Source organism: Ursus americanus, chromosome 27 (assembly GCF_024610735.1).
Source record: "Ursus americanus isolate L20-20 chromosome 27, mUrsAme1.1.p, whole genome shotgun sequence".
In the NCBI taxonomy this organism is placed as follows: Eukaryota; Metazoa; Chordata; class Mammalia; order Carnivora; family Ursidae; genus Ursus; species Ursus americanus.
This window is the reverse complement of record NC_142153.1, coordinates 38,767,131-38,778,000: the sequence shown is the minus strand read 5'-3', so window position 1 is coordinate 38,778,000 and position 10,870 is coordinate 38,767,131. Positions and strand designations below refer to the sequence as shown.

The window sequence follows — 10,870 nt, the reverse complement described above, 5'->3', positions numbered from 1 at the left end:
AACTATCCACAAAATCAAGAAGTAAATTATACAGTATTTTAGAAGGTAATAAATGCTCTAGAGAAAGAAATAGAGCAGGTTAAGTGATTGAGGGGCTAGTGGGGCTGTAGTTTTAAGCAAGAGGTGGGGCTCACTGAGAAAGCAACATTTAAGCAGAGTTGGGGTAGAAGAGGAGGTGGGATTTGAGCTAGTTGGAGAGACAGGGTTCCAGGCACAGAGAAGAGGAGAGACGAGCTCATTCCAATATTCTGCAGCAAGCAGCAGCACACGGCAGGTTCAAGGAATGTCAAGATAGCATGGGGAGCAGGGTGAACAGGGGCTTGAGTAGTACGAGAGGAGATCAGTAGTAAGCAATGTCTGATCTTAAGGAACCTTCCAGGTCATTGTGTGCACTTGACTTTTCCTCTGAGTGAAAGAGGAACCACTGGGGAGATGGAGCAAAACAGTGACAAGATCTGAGAGCTTTTCCAGGCTTGTTCTGGCTGTTGTGTTGATTCTAGACCATGGGGGTGTGAAGATAAGCAGCAGGTGTTGTGATGGTCCCAGTGGCTGGAGAGAGTAGTAGCAGTGGGATGGTGAGAAGGGATCAGATTCTGGGTAGAACTGAGGTGACCTGCCCGAGATCACACAGCTAGTAGGTGGCAGAGCCAGGTGAGAACCCATTTTTCACACATTACGATCGATCTCCTGCTTACTGCACGACAACTCCCCTCGGTTCTCTTGGTGTCCTATTGCCATCTACGAATGCAGGTTTTTGCGTGGGAGTGTAGGTTGTCTTGGAACTATCAGTGCATTTTAGTATCTATCTTGCTGCCTACTTGGAAACGTTTTGGGGCAAGAAGGTGGTATGTCAGCTGTTTGCCCTTTGCCAGCTCCTTGTCTTGTGATTTCTAGAGGATTGTTAAAAACCTTTAGGGCATGCTCTGCTTTGCAAAGGAACACCTAGTAACAGGATACCAATATGCCAACTGGAAGCACCGTGGGGATTCCAGATGGCGAGATTCTGCCCTGCTGAAGATAAACTTCTGCTCCCGCCCCACGGCTGCTCAAGGAACAGGGAGATGAGCCACCACTGTAGTGACAACCATGATGCTTTTCTCTTACCCAGAACGTTTCCGAGGATTTGGTGACTCTGATCTGTTGCTTGGCAACATTCGCACTGAGTCAGTTCTCTTCCAATTTCCAAACCTATCTGGCCAGGGAGACTTCTCACAGCAGACACTCTGCCATGTTGCAGCTTTTAGACTGTAAAGGGCAGATCTGGATTTAGATCTCTGTTCCAGCAGGACCACTAGAACGTAAGTGCCACAAAGGCATGTTTGAGTCACTGATGTGTCTTCAGCATCTAGAACCATCCTTGACACATTAGAAGGGACTGGCAAATATTTACTGCATATATATGGGTATACTATAGATTTTCTCTTTGGAAATTTTTATATCCCAGTCCTTTGGATTTCTTTTTCCTGTTCTTTCTTCTTTCTTGTCCTTTCTCCTTCCCCTCGTCCTCCTTCTCCTTCTTCTTCTCCTTTCTCATTTTTACACGTATACTTGAGAACTCCTCCCTCATCCTACCCCTGCCCACTTGTCATTTGCCTACTACCGTTCTAGTCATTCATTAAAAAACTGGCCCCTCTCAATGACAACTGAAACCACAAGCCACAACCAGGTATGATCCCTGGAAGCTTCACAATAAAGTCTTGAAGCATTTAGGAGGAGACACCAAAACCCCAACAATTCCAACTGTGCCCTTTTCATTTCCAGCTCCATATAAATTTGAGATTGACTAGAACGTATGGTCATGTGCATGAGTGATACCAGTGGTTTTTGTCAACACATGAGAATGAAGAGTCTTCTCAGGCACTGCAGGCACCACAGGCCACAGGCCGAGTGACTCTCTTTCCCTTTGCAGCAATTCTGTCTCTCACCAAGTTGTGTTTCTATGTCCCATGCCCCAGTGAAAACTCTAGGCGGTGTTTTCTCACTCAGTTGAGCGATCTATATTGAACTGTACATACATTCTCTAAAAATGCTTAAGTTGAGTAGTAGGTTGTCAAAGTCTAGGACAGCATTCAGATCTCTGACCTCTCAGGGACTAAAGGTCCAAATATTTGCCTGAACAGCTTCACTAGTCATCCTCACATGAAAAAACCTCTCTCTCCAGCTTCTCCATGTCCGTCAGGGGTACTGCACTCTCGTGGACACGCAAGGTCCAAACGAGGAAGCAGGGCAGTGGTGTTTCCTCCATATTGTAACTCAGGAATACCAGAAAGCTGTCTTCCCTTTTCCTCGTCCTCTCCATACAGATTCCTCCTGTTCACTGACGCCTGAAATTTCATAATTTATTGTTTGGCTTCAATCCAGGAGATGGGAAAAGATGTAAATTTCTTTCCCAGCGCTGACTGTGTGCCAGGTACGATCTTATTTATTCTCCATATCAATCTTATGCCTCAGACCCTTTTATATACGAGGGAACTGAAGTGCAGAGACGCAGAGTGATTTTTTTCAGGGTCACAAAGCAGGTAAATAGAAGAGATTATTGCTGAACCCAAGCTGGGTTGACTCCAGATTCTGATTTACTTACTACCCTAGGCTAATATCTATGTGAGCCTAGCACTGTATTAAATATTTGTCTTATTAGATATATATTGTCAGAGTCAATAAGTTTAGCAGGGTAGTACCTGACGAAGGGGCCCCACCCGTGCCTCCTTACAGAATAAACCAACCCCTCACCCAACCCCAGTGGTCCTCAATCAATGACTGATGGAAGTGGTGTACGAAGCCCAAAGCTCCCTTGCCCCTAGGGTGGGATAACCCTAACTGACTCCCAGAACTCCCCACTGGCATTAAGCTCCAGATGTCCACAAAGAAATGTGCTTTATAATACACCTTGTATTGGCTGCCATTCTGTTCCTTTCTCAGTTTCCAACTTACCCATAGATGTTTCCTGGGATCCTTTCCAAAATAAACTCCTTGCACTTGAATACTTTTCTCATGGTTCTCGGGGTCTGCCCCTTTGGTACCAAACTAAGGTAATCAGTAACTGTCCTAAATATAGATTTTCAGGGGAAGAATCAGCAGACTCTGAGATCATCAAACATTGGAGGGAACAGAAGAACCCATCAGCTCTCATTTGCTCCCGAATAGTCTTAACTAAGTCAGTCATTTATTCCTTATCTCATTAGCTACAGCCAGGGAGATGAAGTCATGTATTTGTCTATGAACAAATATTATTCCAGATTTAGCAAAGAGGGATAAAGCAGTGGACAAAATGCCCTGCCCTTAAGGAGGTTATAGTCTAGTGGCTGCAAGAAGATTTTTAGAAAGAACCAACTAGGTCCCCTGGAACTAAATAATACATATCTCAAGTATCTTTCGATGTATAGGTTCCCTCTTCTCTTACCACTTACTTTGTTCTTTGAAATTTATTTGTCGGAGGAGCTTTTGTCCCCCCAAATTACCCATAGCCTGGATTTTGCTGCTTAGGTCCTTATAGTGCCACTTAATACTTCACTGTATTTTCTGAAAATTGGTAGTTACATCTAGAAGCATGATCAGAATCAGGTTCAAGTTTTGGGCAACATGATTTCATAGGATTGTGTTATTTCTGTCAGGAGGCATATAGTGTCAGGTTGTTTCTTTTTTTGTGATATCACAAGTTATCAATAGTCATTACCAAGAGTCATTATTAGCTGGAATACTCCCATAAAGAAAAATTATTCCATCAGCTATGTGGTTACCCTAAAGTACAATTCATTTAGGAATAGCAAAATACACGATCTTTTTTCTTTGTTGGTTTTGAAAATAAGACGGTTCTTTAACATCTTCCAACATGGCCTCAGAAGTTTATTTGCTTCTTTTGAATGCCTGTGAATTTATAGATCCATTGGGAACCTCTTCAGGTTGGCTCCAAGGTCACTCTGGCATGATGCTAGCAATATTTGGTTATTCCCTGGTTTCTGGTATGACAAAATGTTCTGAACCCATTTTTACATTTCTTGTCCTCAGACATGGAATCAGCAATTTCTGCCAGGATTGGCTGCCTTTTCATTCCATTCTTAGCAGGAAATATACATTAAAAAAATTCTGTCTGATCAGTAAATAAATCCTTGTTCAACTCCAACAAGTAATACTAGGTGTTGACCCATCGCTTTCCAGGACGTAAGTTCCTGAAGGCAGCCAGCGGGACTTACTGGGTGCTCTGGTTAGAACTTTCTCCCTCATGACTAAATCGATAAGGCAGCTGACCTCAGTTTTGGATTCTCTCTCTTCTCTGTCCAGTTCAGCCACCGAGAAACGAGTAACTGGTTTTTAACTTTGGTATCCATCCACATAACTGTTCTTGGTAATGTGCAAGGACAGCACAGGTGACCACCTCTGAGCATCTAAGACACCTCCTGGCCATTTATGGTGGTGTCCAACTCCCTCTGGAGCCCTGTACCAGGCACTGGAGAGCAAAGATGTGAAAAATAAGGAGCTCCCATCCAGTCAGGGGACAGAATGCATCCTCTAAAAAAGTCACAAGATGGACAGTATGTACAGGAAATGCTAGAGTATTCTGGAGGGCTATGGAAGGACCCTGATGGCTATGGAGGAAGTAGCAACGCAGCTGAAGGGTTCCTGTGGCAGAGGTGATGCTCTGTCTACCATTTCCACTTCCTGGGCACCCAGGGAGATGGCATTTCCTTGCTTCCTCTGGCCACTGGAATATGTGTGTGAACATTCCAGGTCTGGCTTTTGAGAGGGGAAATAATGATGCCTCAAAAATGTATCTTTGTGTCTTTACCTTGTTGGTCTCCCTCCCTTCATGCTCTGCCCCCACGGAGCCCCTCTAGCCAAGCCTGTGCCTCTGGGCAGGATGCTTCTCAGGTGGGTGTCTGCAGTCATGGCTCACAAGCAGACATAGCTGTGCCTCAGAGTTGAGTAGAATGTTCCTTGTCTCAGACACCTAACAGTTGTTTCACCCAAGGGGAATTTCAGGGTAACATTTAGACATGTAGAACCTTTCACCTTCTCCCAAATCATACTGCCAAAGATCCACATACTACTCCTGTGAGTAGAACTTCTCAAATAGGAAGAGAGAATTCTGCGTGGGGATATAAACTGCTTAATCATATCCTCACCCTAGAATATTATGCAGCCCTCACACACCTTACCTCCAGGGTGACTGTCATGGGTCACTAAGGGGCAAGGTCATGCCCAAGATCCATCCACTGACTCTCTTCCCACTGGTGGCTGTGATACTTTCCTTTTAAAAATATTGATCATTCTCGTTAGGAAAAAAAAAATACTGTTTAAAACACTTAAAACAAATTAATAAAATAAATTAAAATCACCTATAATCCAGTAGTCCAAAAATACAGTCTGGTGTGTATACTTCTGGTCATTTCGAAACCTCAAGGTAAGTGTGCGTAGTGTTCGTTTTGTCCTTCCGAACAAGATCGTATCACACATGCTGCTTGGTAACTTGCTCTCTTCCCCAACAATATCGAGCGACCGTCTTCCGATGCTATGAAATATTTCTCTAGGACCGGATCTATGCATGCGGAGTGCAGGTGGTTTCACCAGGAGGCGGGCCCTTCTCACAAAGAAGGGTTTGTCTGTCGAGGCTCCGGCCGCGCTGGGTGGGCGCCCAGGTCAGGGGGAGCTCCGCACCTCTGCCAAACCAAACAGACGGGAAGGATGAAGGAGGCCTGGGGGGCAGCGCTCCGCATCAGCGGCGCGACGCTCTCCCTCGTGGGAGCGGAAATCCCAAGCACCTACCGGACTCTGCCAGGAGGCCCTGCCCCCGGCTTGCTGCGCTCATCCCCTGGCCTCCCTTTCGGGTCCTCGTCGCTGGGCTCAGGAAAGCGGAGTTGCTCCACTTTGCTTCCATTGGGCTTGTGAGGCGGCCGGGGGTGAGGGGGCGTGCGGTGAGGGGCGGGAGTCGGCACCTGGGGCGGGGGTGGGGTGGGGGCAGTCTAAGCCTGACGCGTCCTTTCTCTTTCCGGCCTGGAAAGAAAAGGTTGACTTAATACCGCTTCACCTCCTAGGTGGGCTTTGCAAAATCTTTAGAAGGCATTTTGCGTTGTGCTTCGGAAACGCAGCGGCGTGGCGGGGAGGACGGGGCTCTCCGGGAAATGCGGCCGTACCGCTTGCTGCCAGTCATTGCACGGTCTTTCGGACGGAGGCGCGCACCGGCGGCTGCAACGCGCGCCTAGCGGCGGCGGAGCAACATAATAGCCACACCTGGACCGCGCGGGGCGGGGGGCGTGCGCGTGCGTGGCGGGAGGCGTGCGCGTGCGCGGCGGGGGCGCGTGCGCGGCGGGGGCGCGTGCGCGGCGGGGGCGCGTGCGCGGCGGGGGCGCGTGCGCGGCGGGGGCGCGTGCGCGGCGGGGGCGCGTGCGCGGCGGGGGCGCGTGCGCGGCGGGGGCGCGTGCGCGGCGGGGGCGCGTGCGCGGCGGGGGCGCGTGCGCGGCGGGGGCGCGTGCGCGGCGGGGGCGCGTGCGCGGCGGGGGCGCGTGCGCGGCGGGGGCGCGTGCGCGGCGGGCGGCGGGAGCAACTGCACCCGCGGCCCTGGGACGTTCTCCACCTGCAGGGAGTGCGCAGCTCGGGTCTGCCAAGCGCACGGAAATCTGCGTTCCTCGCAACTGGGTTCCGATTTTAGAGCAGAAAGGCTCATTGTCCTGAAGTCACCCAGCCTGTCTGACCACTTTGGAAGTTTCTTTATGCTCCGTGGAACTTGGAGTCCGTCGTCCCATGGGTCACAGGATTATTAAAGCACGAGCTTTTACCCGGCGAACCTCTCTGGGAAGGGGCAACCCTGGTTTAATTTTCAGTGAGGCTGGGGAAGCAACGCTTGAAAAGAAGGGTTCTGCTGACCCAGGGCGCTCAAACTTTAAGAACCGTAAACATTTCACTATTGGACAGAGGAAGGGGGATTATTCACCTGAAATTAAAATTTTGTAGCCAGAGTGTATCGACACCAAGACTGTCCTCTGACCAAACTATCTTCTGGCTCCTGTGAGCACTCTGGTCGACCAGGCCAGCCCTGGGCTTCTCTCGGACCTTGGAGAATCCTGTTTGAGCAAGAATGCTGTTCAGTTTAGGGGAAATCCTCCACCCTGGTGTCTGGTTCCCCCCGGGTTACCTTCAGCAATTCCGTAGAGTTGTTCTCCAAGGATCCCGCTCACCCTTACTTGTTGGCGATTTTCCATCCACTGACCCCCGCCCTGTGCCTTGCCTGTACATCCCCATTTGTCCTTGCTAGAGTCCAAACTCCTCGAGTCCGACCTCTCTCCCCTACAAAACCCCATTGCAGTAGCCCGGCCTTGAATAAAGCCCGCCTTACTATTTTTCTTTAACAAGTGTTAAATAACTTCACAGTTTCCGACGGTGTGTGTGTGCGTGTGTGGGTGTGTGTGGTGAAAGATCCATCATGTACTGATTACCTGTTTTTAAACAATTAGTATAAAATACATTTGTTAAACAATTTCACCTTTCCTCCGCGTCGGGCTCATGTGCTAATTTCCCAAGGTAATCATTTAGAACGTCTATAATGCTGATTTTAAGTGTGTGCTTGCAAAGGGTTCTCAGGAATGAATGTCTGATAGCAGTATCAGTTTGAAGCTCTCATTGATTTTATCCGTACAGCTGAAGATTCCTTGTAAGCTTCTTCAAAGCAGCAGCTTTAAACAGGTGAACACAGGCACAAATGCCCCTCTGTTGAGACGGAGGGTGCCGGGTCTCCTTTAGAGAAGATAAAAGCTGCTCCTACAAAAATGTCATAAAGCCATCACACCAACCTGACGTTCCTGTCCTCCAGCTTTTCATTTACAAGATTCTTACACAGGAATAGGGGGAAAAGGAGAGGACAAACTAAAACAAAAACCGAAGCTCTTGAATAACATTAGAGATTAGTGAAGAGATGTAATATAATGGAGGCCCTCGTTAGGATGCTGATTAAACTATATATAAACTATCTTGGTCAATCAGGGAAGATTGAATACATATTGTGTATTAGACAATCATAGGGAATTTTTGGTAATTTTTTAGATGTAATAACACATCGTGATTTTTTTTTAAAAAGTCCTTTTATTTCTGGGTGAAATTATTTAAGAGAATTAAAAGTACATAGCCAAGTAATGATAGGTATTGAAGTTGAGTACAAGCATGGAAGTGTCTTATAGTCTCTATTTTTGTGGGTGTTTGGAAATTTTCATGATAAAAAAGATGAAATAAACAATGGCAATCAGAAGTGAAGAAAATATTGTAAATGTTGCCTGAGCACATGGGGGTCATGATCACCTCTGATAAACAGGAGCTGTCACAGAGCTCCTGCCATCTTGTATTTAAATAATTCCATATTTCATCTTGTGGAGCTGCTTATTTCCTCCAGTTAAATTTAGCATTTGAGATTCAGTCCTTCGCTGAGACAACGGTTGATGATCACCCAAGATCAGTTTTCAAACAATACAGTTCTTCAATCTGATGAGCATTTTAAAGCTGAAAAGAAGACAAGCTTCATCCCCAAGTCCTCCCATTCCAACAGAAAAAGCCCTGCTCTCCAGGAGCAGTGGTGTGTTTCGTTCCCCTCCCCTCCGATTCTCTTATCACTGAATGTGAACCTCCCGGGTAGGAACAAAACGCTAGCTGACTCAACAACTGACAAGTCTCTGCTAAAAGCACTTGGCATGCCCTGGTGCTGGAAGGAGTGGGTGCCAGCCAGCATACCCTTCGTCACCTGCAAAGCTCTTCCCTGCTTTGTTTCACCAACTTCTATATGTCCTCCAAAACTCACTCTCGTAGCTGTTCAAGGATAATGGAAATGCATTTCCATACAAGAGAAGCACCATCACTTCAGTACAAATACAAAAACAACTCTAATGTTGCTTATGGAGGAGCCCTGGCCTTCCTGCAGCTTCCTCACCTCCGCCCTGTGCTCACCTCCACTGTGGTTCCTTTCTCCCTTGTATTTTTAGTATTTCTTTAATCGCGTGCATTTTCAGACATATCCAAAAATAAAATGAAATGGGCCCCCCAGGCACCCCTTTACCCACCTTTAACAATTACCAACACTTTTCAAACCTTATTTCATCCATTTCTCTCTGACCTAGTTTGTTTTTCCTAACCCCCCCCCCTGCTGCCCCGGAACAGTTTAAAACAAACCCTAGACACCCCTCAGCTCACCAGTCTTACACCGACTTCTGCAGTTAGCACCTTGTAGTGTAATTTGTTTGCATGGCATTTTCCTGCATGGTCTGCAGGAATGGGGTGTCCTTTATGGTACAGCAACCAGCACGGAAACGGGCCCATGATCGGTGGTCAGGAAACACTTGGGATTCAATGTGTGAGTAAGGGCAGCAGTTTTATGGCCATAGACTTAAGAGGATAGGTCTTGGGGCACCTGGGTGGCTCAAGGGGTTAGGCGTCTGCCTTTGGCTCAGGTCATGTCCGGCTCCCTGCTCAGCGGGGAGCCTGCTTCTCCCTCTTCTGCTCCCCCTGCTTATGCTGTCAAATAAAATCTTAAAAAAAGAAAAAAGAACATGTCTTAACTCGCAAAAGGCACAATGTCTCAGTCACCAAAAACACGCTCAAAGACTCATTATTTAGAACCAAGCACCTGCAGCCTTAGAACGGTGGCCGTGGGCAGTGCCTTGACTTGAATCCCAGCTCTGCCCCCACTAGCGATGTCGCTGGGTATGACTGTATGTTCCAGAGCTGGCTGCTGTTTCTCCTGCCCCACCATGTTCTTCCCGTTTCCCCATCCGGAGGTGGAGCTGATGTTCCCTCCTCTTGAATCCAGGTGGGCTTGTGGCCACAGTGGAAGCGCTGTTATGTGGTAGGCCAGGCGAGGTCACAAAAGGCAGCGCTGTTTCCATCCTGCTGCCTGGAGCCCTCACACTAGAGCTCAGTGCTGCCTCGAGACAGTCCAGGGCCCCGCAGACTGCGGGCTGTGAGGAGCGCCCAGGCCCCTGGAAAGATCCTGAGACTCCATGAGCACAGACTCCCAGCTAGCCCCTGCCTGCTTCAGCTCCTGGTTCCATTCCCGCCTATCCTTACTCCGGTTATGGTTGGACCACGATCGCCTGAGTGACCCCAAGCCAGAGCTGCACAGCCACGCCCCTCCCGAATCCCTGACCCACTATAACCGTGAAAGATCATGACTGTTATTTTAAACCATTAACTATTGGGGTGATCTGTTCTGACCAGACCACTGGCTCTCTGTGCCTCAGTTTACACATCTTTAATATGTGTCCTACACATTAGGCTATCGGGGGTTATTAAAGCGGTAAGAACATCACTGGTACATGACAGCACTGAATAAATGTTGGCAATCATCATTTGGGAAACACACGTAGTTTAAAAATCTTGCCCAACCTAATGAAGATAATATCTGCAAGATCCCATTTCCCACACATGCTGATAACCTATTGAATAAGGGTTATTACATAAATAAAAAATCAACTTCAAGGTTGCTAGGAGTTAATAATTGGAGAGAAATCAGAATTTAAAAAAAAAATGCTTTGACTTCGCTTCTACTTACCTGTCTGGTAAAACATGCTTCAGAAAGCAGACACAGGCATGAGGAAATTGAGTGGAAGAGAAAGTTTCTCACAAGTATGGTCTTTGAAGAAAACCTGAATATAATTAAACGATGAATTTATATTTTATGAAAATATGGGATTTTATACTCATTTAGTGAGTTTTATGGGGCTCAGATGTGTCCCCGAGAATGGCATCGTTTGCTAGAATAAAAGGAAGATATTTTTGGAGCTCACTGAAGGATGGCATGAGTATCGCTTGTTAAAAATGCTTCAAAACAAATCCACATGTGTGTAAAAAAAAAAGGCATCTGAATACCAGGGTAATAAAATAAAATGTGAGTTTGTTT

At 47.2% G+C, this 10,870-nt stretch overlaps 1 long non-coding RNA gene across 1 annotated transcript; it reads right to left on the bottom strand.

Moving 5' to 3' along the window:
• Window positions 1-3,146: 3,146 nt before the first annotated feature.
• On the bottom strand, window positions 3,147-6,220 carry LOC123784526 (uncharacterized). The gene is made up of 3 exons (XR_006777494.2): window positions 5,761-6,220; window positions 5,334-5,654; window positions 3,147-5,245 (listed from the first exon to the last, which is right to left on the bottom strand). It is a non-coding gene; the product is annotated as an uncharacterized LOC123784526 (long non-coding RNA).
• Between the last annotated feature and the right edge of the window lie 4,650 nt (window positions 6,221-10,870).